The following is a 10,238-nucleotide window of genomic DNA, read 5'->3' as shown; positions in this document are numbered from 1 at the left end:
TTGTAAAAAGAAAAAAACAGCAACAAAAAAAACACTTTAGAAACTGTGTATAATCTTCCAATCAGATACACTATCACCCAATTTTGTAACTATTACTTAAATATCTACCAATTGTTGAATTTTTATTAAAACTCCATATATAAACACTGTGAATTGTCTCCCCCTTTTCTCAGTTAAGAATCCTCTGTAAATTGACGCCTCTCTCAATAAAAGCTCTTTTCTTTTCATTTCAATCAGACTCTCCCAGTTTTTTCTAAGACACTGTAGCCAAAGCCAGTATAATAAAATGTTTAAGGGTTATGTTTGTTCAATTATTCCTTCAGATGAGTCAAAATCCTGTTTTTTAATTCTGGATTTAAAAACCTAGGTTTTAACAACCTAGGACTTGGGCACTGGCCCAGACACTGGATTTCACTTTTCTCATCAATGACATAGAACCAATAATAGTGCTTAGGAACCCCGATGCTATCATGGTAAAGTAGTCTGATCTCTGCTGCTAACTGAAAGCTCGGTGGTTCAGCCCACCAGAGGCTCCGTAGAAGAAAAGACCAGCTGTTCTGTTCCCATAAAGGTTACAGCCCAGGAGGGTGGCACAGTTTTACTCTCACATGACTCTGTAAGTCAGAATCATCAGTACGCAATAGTATTTAGCTCCAAAAAGTTCTTTCCAGAACTGTTAGCTGCTGTATAGAAAATATTTTCATACAGTATGTAATTTACACTTGTAATTTACTATAAATCAAAACAGATTAATTATTATTAATTTGGGCAAACAATTTTATGATCTATAAGGTCAGTTTTAGCGTACTGTAGTTTGTAACTTCAAAGTATTATTTATGCAAATTCACCAAAAGGTAACCTTCTTTGTTTGATTTAGGCAAAGTGGATTTTTTAAAAAGAGAATGTAAAACCAACAAAAAACAAAACTGTAATATTTCTCTCCTGAAATACCACAAATTTCTTCAGCTTTTATGGTCATATTTTATTGGCATATCATTATAATATAAATCATAAAAAGGATTCTTTTCATTATGTCTATGTTATCTTCTATTTTATTCTTATGTAAATGTCTCTACCTTGTATTTGTTAACAATATTTATGTTATTAATCAAAAGAGCCCTCAAGTCACATTTATTTCAATAGCCAATTAATTTTAAAAGTACTGGGTGTGGATTATTTGAACCAGTAAGCCACAGTGTTTTGATCTTTTACATGAAAATAACTGTAATGCCCCAGCTTGACTGAGAAAAGATATAAAAAGAATGATTGCTATAAATCAGAAAACATTCATGACTTGCTGGAGGTGTAACAACTGTTGATTTAAAGTTTGCATCTTTGATAACATGATGCTGCTGGGAAGATAACATCTTTTTGACAAAGCGGTGAACATAAAAATTACAAGGATTTACTCAATATTTAGATATTTTCTCTGTATCACTTACAGGAAAAAATTATTGTATTCACTTACACCAAAATTGAATTATACTATACCTCATCAAGAAATTTTACAATAAATTCAGTATTTCCTTGTTACAGAGGTATACTGCAGATGTGTCACATCACAAATACAAATAACTTAAATTACCCTCAGTTTAGAGAAATGGTCTACTATCGTTATGTACAAGTAGTTTCTACTATTGCAATACAAACACAGAATCTAGCACACACCTGGGGTATTATTCATTCTCTTCTATTATCAGCTGGAAGTCAGTGATTGAAAAATTAGGTGACAAAACAGAAAAGGTATTGCATTGACTGGGGAAGAAAACACATCTCAAAAGTTAAATTTTGAAAATGTATACAAGAGAATAACGTTACCAAGCAGTATGAAATAATAATAGTGTTTTTATGTATCTAAAAGTTGCTGCATTATGTACCTATCCTTCACTGTTGACTCACAAACTAGGAAATTTTATGCTGAAGTTTTGTGTTTCTCATATATCAGTGAAGTGCACACAGAACATCATCAAGGAAGAGCCATAGAATAAAATTCCAATCCTCTATTCAGAGTAAAACTAAGAGGTCAAAAGGGAAATAGAGAGCCCAGGAAAAGAAACTCAATGTTCTGACATTCTGAGAGAGAGATGAACCGTTATATAGAAAAGTGGGGTAAGAAGAAGGTGAGCGCGATGGCAGGATTAGGGATTATGTATAGGAAAACAGCAAATTGAACAGTGCAAGGTTAGCTAATCCACCCTCCAACCTAGAAAGTGATCCTCTGAAACATCTCCCTGGATAACCGTGCTGAGGCATGCTGCTCAAATACTCCTGCAAGACCACTCTGGCAAACACACATTTTGTTGCAAATAGCATCATTGACTCCTCCATTGTTGGCTATTCAGGTTCTAAATGTTCCAGGAATGTCAGAAGGCTCCAAACAGCAGGCAGTACACTTCTGAAGGCAAAATAGAAAACAAAGTAGATAGTAGTCAAAAAGTAAATAGGTAGCTAAATAGTAATCAATGAAGCCTCGATTCAGACTCAGGTGAGTTATTTCAATCATGCCAATCACCCCAGTTTTGAGAAACTATCACACAGTAATATTGAGAATGACACAAGTAGTGATATAATATGTCTCTTCCCTTAAACGAAACTCATGTTGCTTCCTTTTTTCCTGTGAATTTCACTTAACTTATTAACAGTTTTGCTTTTTATTGAATATTTTAAAAATATTTTTTTCTCTTTACCCAAGACTTTCTTGCAATATCATTGTGCTACATAGGCACTCCACTGCCCTACCCAATTGGAATATATTTTAATACTCAAATAAAATTATTTGAATTTTATTAAAATTAATACTCAATAATTAAAATTAATACTCAAATAAAATTATTTGAATCCCAAGCCAGGTGCTCAGGAAATTCCAAACCCCAGTTGCCTTACCTCCTAAGAACTAGATTGAGGTTGCCTACATTCCTTCTAGATAATGCTCACCCTGTAGTTTTATCCTGCGTTTCTGCCTTCATTCCTCAAGCTGTGTGTGCAAAAAAAAGTTATTGAAGGTTTCAAAAGAACAGAAAGCAGCTTTAAGTTGAACATCATACATCATGGTTCATTAAGGGATGTTTTCAACAAATATTTAGTAGGCATCTACCGTGTGCCATCATTGTTCAAAACCATGGAGAAACGGTAGTAAACACAACAGATGAAACTCCCTGCTTTAATCAAGCTTGCAGTTTCATGAGGGAGATAGATAATAAGCAAAGTACACAAGCAAAATGTATAAATTATAGAATGATAGGTGTTATTAAAAGAGACTCTGTGGAAGAAAACAGATTTATATGAGACAGCGGGAAAGAAGATTGACTGAAGGTATTATTTTGGTAATAGAATCAAGAAAATAAGGGGGGAACCTAGATATATGCTGATAAAGTATGTCTTAGAAATAAGAAAAAAAAGACTTTGATATAGGTGTTCCCCCTTGAACTTGAGCTAGGCCTTCCCCTTGGAAGTTAGTGTTCTGGTAAGGAAGATGGTAGGACTATGGTTCTTAATACCTCCTTCCCAGAATTTCTCTCAGGTAGCAGATGAGCAACTCAGAAATTATTTTTATTTCATTAGAAAATAATGGTGGTTCTCTTTATTATAACGGAATATTATAATATTCAAAATTCTGTCTTAGAGTCTAGCTCGGTATAACTGAAAATTATTACATACATACATACACATACACAAAACCAATCTTTGTTACAACACACAAATCCAATTCCAACCTCTGGTTATAAGATCATAGCCAATTAGAGTTGTGTTAGGGCTAGCATGAGGGTGAGGGTTAGGGTTAGGGTTAGGTTAGGGATTAAAACAAGATCATAACCATCTGCCCTCACTTTGACTCTCTAGTTGTACTCCAATTGTCCACCGCCCTTGAACTCTTTAATAGAAGTGGTGCCTCCTAACTCAGAACGATTCCAGCATCTTAATTGTGAACAATGTGTTTACATTGAACCAAATTCAAAACAAAAAAAGAGTGATAAAAATAAAAACATAGAAATAATTCATCTGATGGACTAATGGATCATGTAAACATTCTAAGACCAAAACACGTAGATGGTGCATGTTTGTTGACCACTATCAACTGCTCTGAGCAGCATCACAGTAGGATGTCATGAACATGACGAGTGGAAAATGTGGAACATAATTCAAAAGCATTAAAAAGATCATATTAGATGGCATGGAAACCTGGTCATCCAAGCCAAGACATGAAAATGGAACCAAAAAGATGTCCCATCACCGGCTAAGCAGCATGACACTGCAAAGGAGGCACAAGAGGAATACATAGACCATATCCCAGGCCCTGTCAGCAAGGGCAAGTGGAAGAATAAGGATCAAGTTCTCATCTATTCTTCCAGAGGAGTAAATTTCAGAACAAGATGCTTAATGCAAGATTTAAGAATGGTGATGCCTCGTTCAAAAGCAGATACTAAAATAGATCATAAAGATAAGTTATTCGTGATTAATGAGGCCTACTAAATGAAAAACTAATAAGTGCATCTATTTTGAGGCCAAGAAAAAGCAGCATCTTTATATGTGGCTTTCAAATTCACCTCACGGACCATCTGCTAAATTCCTTGTTCAGAATAATCATACCCTAGCTGAACTCAAGTTGACTGGAAGCTGTTTGCAGGTTTCTCGGCCCCTTTTGTGTCTTGACCCTGTATTGGATGAATCCCACAGGATACTTTGTTAAAAGACTGCTAAATTCAGATCTTCTGGATGCCCCGCTGTCGCCCCAGCTGACCTCCTTGTCAGCCCTTTGTGAATCATGTGTTTGCTTTCAGCATTGTGGATAATCGGTTATGGTTGCAGAATTTCCAGATTATAGAGGAAGATGCTGCTCTGGTAGAGATAGGGAACGTTTTGTCTTAAACTTTATCCAGATTTTCCAGGGAAGGCTCAGAGCACCAACTTCATAGGAAAACCCTATTCAGTCACCAAACACGCAGCCGTATCAAGAAATCCATCACAGCTGCAAAATACAAAGCACGACAGCAAGGGAGGAGGTGCAGAAACGGAGAAAGAAAGAGCCCACGACTGAGCTGCCCATGGTCCCCTGCAGATGTGCTCAACCCCCAGCCGAGGAAAAGTCCATCAAAATCGAGTGGGTGAAATCAGAGCCCCGGGTGGGATTGAAAACCAGGAAGAAAAAGATCTACAAAAGGCAACGAAAAATGCCACAGAAGATGAGCAGTGGGGGTGCGAAAGGAGTCCAGTTGTTTTGTATTTAATTTACATTCAGAGTGTTAATATTTCCATTATCCAGAGCTGTGTAACTCATGCAATTTTAAAGAAAAAAATGAAATACCAGAATCATTTTGTATGGATTTAATGGTGTCCGTATGTTTCTAAATAAAATGGTATCACAACTCAAAAACAAACAAACAGGTTAACCTCTTGGAAAGATCAGGTGGGATCCCCACGAAAGCTTCAGCTCTGAGTCTGAACAGGGGATATGGGATACATGATGAAATACTGAGGGGATTGGAGTGGATTATTTTAATCATAAGGTGTATGACTCATTGTATGTAAAACTATGACCATCTCTGTAAACCTTCACCTAATTCACAGTAATTTTTAATAAAAAAGTTAAAAATATTCTATTCAGAATATTCAAAAGTAACCCCAAAGCCTTACGTTCTTAGTGGTGACAACATTCCAATCATAATAAACTGGGTTCCTGGAGGTACTGTTTGCATTGTCTAGACATAAAAACAAAGCGAACAGAAAAGCATGGGTCTGGTTTGATGAGACCAAAAGAGTGAAGGGGAGAAGAGATCTCCCGGGCCACGTCTAACTCCCGTTGGGGGCTTTCCGAAGTGTTGTACAGCAGCAGCAGACTGTCATCAGCTGGAAGGTCCTCAAAAGGAATAGGGAGAGGCGTTTTTGGGTAAGGAAAAGATGGTACCCATCCCATGGTGTGCACCACCTCCACAACTTCTTCTAGGCCAGTAGGCTGAAATAGCCGCGTCATTTACATAAGAAGGAAAAGAAGGAAGTGAATAAATGCTGAAAAGAGTCACAACTCTCTGGAATATCAAAGACTCAGATTAGTGCTAGGGGACATCACATTGGTTCCAGCGCATGGAAACATTATGGACAGAAGACGGAAACACTGCCAGGGTCAGGCTGCATTCACAATCACTTCTATGAGTCATCCCAGTGATGCAGCCTCGGTGTGGTGCCAATGCAGGGTCATGAGGCCCTGGCTTCTCAAAGCAGGGTGGGTCATCATGACACGGATGGAGAAAAGGCTTACAGGAGCAAAGCCTTTGGGACTTGGACTTGCTGATGGGCTCTGACCCAAAATGAGAAGGAAGCACCGCAAACGCCATTGGTCATCATCAGAACTTGGAATGCATAGACTACGACGCTAGGAAATTCAGAAGTTGTGAAAAATGAAAGGAAACACATAAAGATTGATGGTCTAGGTTTTAGTGAGCTGAAATGGACTGGTATTAGCCATTTTGAATGAAAAAATCTTATGAATTATGATGCTGGGAATGATAGATTCAAGAGGAATGGTGTCTGATTTATTGTCAAAAAGGACATTTCACTGCTGTTTGTGATAGCATAATATCTATCCAAATGCAAGTTAATAAGTCAATATACTATATATACTTCAGTATAAGCTGACCCGAATATCAGCCGAGGCACCTAATTTTACCACAAAAATGGCATTAAAATGTGCTGAAAACTCCACTTATACACAAATATTTATGATAATTATTATTCAAATTTATACACCAATCACTAATGCTACTGATGCAGAAATTAAAGATTTCTACCAACTCTTCATTCTGAACTTGGTTAATTATGCAATCAAGATGCATTGATTATTATTGGAAATTGGATCACAAAAGTTAGAAGCCGAGAAGAAGGAACAGTATAGAAATGATGCTAGAGATTGCATTAGAGACTTTTGCAAGACCAATGCAAATATATTTTTTTCAAAGCAAATACCATTGTTCAATATAAAAAGTGACTGTCCACATAGACTTCTCCATATGGAATATGTAGGAAACAAAATTGATTCCATCTGTAAGAAGAAACAAGGAGGAAGCTCAATATTAGCAGGTAAGCCAGACCAGGGAATGACTGTAAAACAGGACATCATTTGTTTATATGTAATTTGACTGTGAAGCAGAAATTAAACAAGCCCACCAGAGCCAAAATAGGACTTGAGTAGATCCCACCTGAGAATATCGCAAGGACAGATTTGATACATTGAACACAACATGAACGATGAGACCTGAGTTGCTGAGACAACATCAAGAACATCATTCATCATCGTGCCTATCTATCTCCTGGAGGGTTTGTGCTCTTTCATTGCACTATTCTTTACCAAGCATGGTGTTCGTTTCCAAAGACTGCTCACCCCTGATGATATAACCAAAGTATGGGAGGTGAAGCCTTGTCACTCACACATCCAAGGAGTATTCTGACTGGACTTCCTCCAAAAGAGATCCGAGGGTTCTTATAGGACTCCATACTACGCTCAATATGCTTCACCAACACTATAATTCAAAGCCAGGAATTCTGCTCTGAGTTTTCTTCATTGCCTGATTTTCAGCTGGGTATAAATCAATGAAAATATAATGACTTTGTGAGTCAGGAGCACTTTAGTCCTCAAGGTGATTTACTTATTTCGTTTAACATGTAAAGAGGACTTCTGCAGCAGATTTGCGCAAAGCAATATTGTAGTTGACTTCTTGACTACTGCTTCCATGGGTGTTGATTGTGGAGTCAAGTAAAAACATCTTTGTCAACTTCAAAAAAATAAAAGAAAACAACATCATTCATGAAGAAAGCAAAAGATCATTAAAAGCATAGGAAAGAAGAAAAGATCAAAGTGAATGTCAGAAGAGACTCTGAAATTTGCTCTTAATCCTAGAGTAGCTAAAGCAAATGGGGGCGGGGCTTAGAAAGTCAAAGAGTTAAACAGAACATTTCAAATGGCAGATTGAGAAGACAAAGTAAAATATTATAGTGAAATATACAAAATGAATAACACATTCAGCATATCTTAAATGGAAAGAACTCAAGAAAAAAATCAAGCCTCAAGATGAAATTCTAAAAGATTCTATGGCCAAAATATTGAGTGATACAGTCGCTGTACCAAAAAGAACTAGTTGACACGCAACCATTTCAAGAGGTAGCATATAAACAAGAATCAAAGTTACTAGAGAAAGAAGTTCAAGCTACACTGAGAGCCTTAACCAAAAACAAGACTCCAGGATAGTCAATAGAATAGCAATTAAAATGTTTCAACAAGCTCACGAAGCATAGAAGCACTCACTGGTCTATGCCAGGAAATTTAGTAAACAGCTACTTGGTCAACTGACTGGAAGAGATCCATATTTGTACCCATTCCAAAGAAAGGCGACATGCTCATATTATAGAACCAGATCATTGATATAACATACAAGTAAAATTTTGCTGAATATCGTCCAACAACAGTTGCAGCAGAATATCAACAGGGAGCTTCAGGTCCAACTTGGAAGAGAGCATGTAACGAGTAATATCATTGCTGATATCAGATGAATCTTGGATGAAATGAGAGATTTCCAAAAAGATGTTTACTTGTGTTTTATTGACTATGGAAAGGCGTTCAACTATTTAGATCTCAACAAACTAAGGATAGACTTAAAAAGAATAGGAATTCCAGAGTACTTTGTCATGCGCCTGTGGAACTTGTACCTGGATCAAGGAGCTCTTTTACAAACAGATCAAGAGAATACCGCATAACTAAAAGTGAGGATAGATGTGCATTGGGGTTGTGTCCACCAGCCATATTTACTCAATTTGTATGCTAAGCAAATCATCAGAGGAGCTGGATTACGGGAAGAAGGCGGTGGCTTATTAACAATCTGTGATGTACAGATGACACCACTTTGCTTGCTGAAAGTGAGGAGCACTTGCTGATGAAGATCAAGTCAGCCTTCAGTAGGGATTACAATTCAATGTGAAGAAGACCAAACTCCTCATAATGGGACCAATAGGTAGCATCATGATAAATAAAGAAAAGGTTGTCTAGAATTTTATCTTGCTTGAATCTGCAAACAATGCTCATGGAAACAGCAATTAAGAAATCAAAGGACACGTGCATTAGGTCAATCTGCTGCACACAACCTCTTTAAAGTGTTGCAAAGCAAGGGTGTTACTTTGTGGACTAAGGTGCGCCTGACTCATGTCATATTTTCAGTCATCTCATATAATAGTGAAAGTTTGGTGTTCAATAAGGAAGACCAAAGAATAAACATTGGATATGAATTATGATGCTGGCAAAGATTGAAAGTGGCAAAAGAACAAAGAGATTTATCATGGAAGAAGTAGAGCCAGAACTCTCCTTAGAGGCAAGGATGATTAAACTTTGTCTCAAGTATGTTAGACAAGTTGTCAGGAGAGACCAGTCCCCAGAGAACAGCCCATCTCCTAAAGTAGAGGGCCAGTGAAAAAGAAGGCCTTGCTCAAGCTGGATCAACACAGTGGCTGCAACAGCAGGTTCAAGTGTAAGAACAATTATGAGCATGGTGCAAGACCAGGCAGTGTTTTGTTCGGATTTATGTAGCAAAGAGTTGGAACTGGCGATTTTGATTTCAGGTTCTCATCCATATAGTTCAATTTTCAAAAATTGTATGTTGAGCATAGAGTTTGAAAAAGTATACGGAAATAACAAAACCCCAACCACATCTGTTCCGGTTTTAAACCACGCAGTATCCCTCTGGGCTGTCTTATCCACTGGCAATGTCCGTGCATAGAGTATTATAGACGCTGATGCAGGAGGACAGGTTTGACCCCATTTGACTCAAAATGTATCACTGGTATTACAAAATTCTATCATATGATCTCCAACATTGTTTCCATCACCACAGCCATCTTTTCCAAACTCAAAATCATCTTTTTATCCAAATTTCTAACCACTAGTAATTGACAATACATCTTGATAGCACATCTCATCAAATTGAGAATGCAGAACACGGTCAAACTCTTTAAGTCCCTCATCTTTGGCATTAGTGGCCAAAGTGTACATTTGAATAATAGTCATATTAGTTGGTCTTCCTTGAAGACGTCTGGTCATTATCCTACCTCTGCTCATCTTGTACTTCAATTACTGTTGCCACCAGTGCTGTGAAGTCAGCTCCAACTCAGAGAAGGAAATCTCACAGCCCCTGAATCCATGCCGACTCCCAGAAACTCCAGAGGACAAGAACTGCCCCCAGGAAGTTCAGGCACCATCTTTC

General features: G+C 37.5%; 1 pseudogene; it reads left to right on the top strand.

Annotated features, from left to right (window-relative positions):
- Positions 1–4,215: 4,215 nt before the first annotated feature.
- On the top strand, positions 4,216–5,225 carry LOC142436593 (ribosome biogenesis protein BRX1 homolog pseudogene; annotated as a pseudogene).
- Positions 5,226–10,238: the final 5,013 nt, after the last annotated feature.

Source organism: Tenrec ecaudatus, unplaced genomic scaffold, assembly GCF_050624435.1.
Source record: "Tenrec ecaudatus isolate mTenEca1 unplaced genomic scaffold, mTenEca1.hap1 Scaffold_44, whole genome shotgun sequence".
In the NCBI taxonomy this organism is placed as follows: domain Eukaryota; kingdom Metazoa; phylum Chordata; class Mammalia; order Afrosoricida; family Tenrecidae; genus Tenrec; species Tenrec ecaudatus.
The sequence above is the reverse complement of the archived record's forward strand: the minus strand, read 5'-3'. Positions and strand labels throughout refer to the sequence as shown.